Genomic DNA, 1134 nt, shown 5'->3' on the forward strand with positions numbered 1-1134 from the left:
GAGCGTCAGCGTGCAGCGGGCATCGTGTTCAACTAATGAATGACTTAGGGTAGCAAATGAAATGGATGGGAGTGAAATGGTAGTTGATACAATAAAGTTTACGACTATAATTGTTATTTTTATTCGGTCCGGAAGAATTAAATTCACACTCTTTTGCAATGAATTATATACAATTTATGTATGCAATGTATGAATTATCTCAACGCTTATTGGAACAACAAATAAACCTATTGTACAACTGCAGGGCAATAGTGCTAGCAATGAGTCATTGACCACGCTTTACGATAAAGACTAGCATGTTCAGGCAAGGTAACGCATCATCATACTGCATACCGTAATAAATTATGTTATAGATAATGAAACGCAAAAGGCAATTTTACAGTACCGTTAACATGAACATCATTCCGTTGTTAAGGAATTGGAGTTATAATTAAAATATGGGGTTATGTGTTTCTTTTCACTACATTTAATCTTTACTAATATTTCACTAATTCTCTGACCATCATGGTAATGTGAACGATAGTTCACGGGAGGTGATAGAAAAAAGATAATAATTTATAGAAAAAAGGAAATTAATGATAGAAAAAAAATCAGTGATAGAAAAGGGATAAGCAACAATAAAAAAGACAAAGAAAGAAAAAGGAAATCAACGATAGAGAAAAGAAATCGGCGATAAAGGAAATCAATGATAAAGAAAGGGAACCAATGACAGGAAAAGGAAATGAATGATAGAAAAAGGAATCAATAGTGTAAAAAGGAAACCAAACATAGATAAGTGAAATCAATGACAGATAAAGAGAATCATTGATAGGAAGGGGAAATCAGTGATAAAAAAAGGATATCAAAGATCCAAAAATAAATCAATGATGGAATAACATATCAATGACAAAAAAAAAGAAAAAAAAGGGGGGGGGGGATCAATGACAGAAAATGATCAACGAAAGAAAGAGGGAATCGATGAAAGAAAAAGTGAATCAACGAAAGATAGGGTGAATCAACGGTTGAAAAAGGAAAGTTATAATAGAGAGGAAAAAGTTATGACAGCGAAAGGAAATCAAAGACAGAAAAGTGATATCAAAGATTTTAAAATAAAGAAATGATAGAATAGCAAATCAGTGATAGAAAAAGGGAACC

This window comes from Penaeus monodon, chromosome 32 (assembly GCF_015228065.2).
Source record: "Penaeus monodon isolate SGIC_2016 chromosome 32, NSTDA_Pmon_1, whole genome shotgun sequence".
Lineage (NCBI taxonomy): Eukaryota > Metazoa > Arthropoda > Malacostraca > Decapoda > Penaeidae > Penaeus > Penaeus monodon.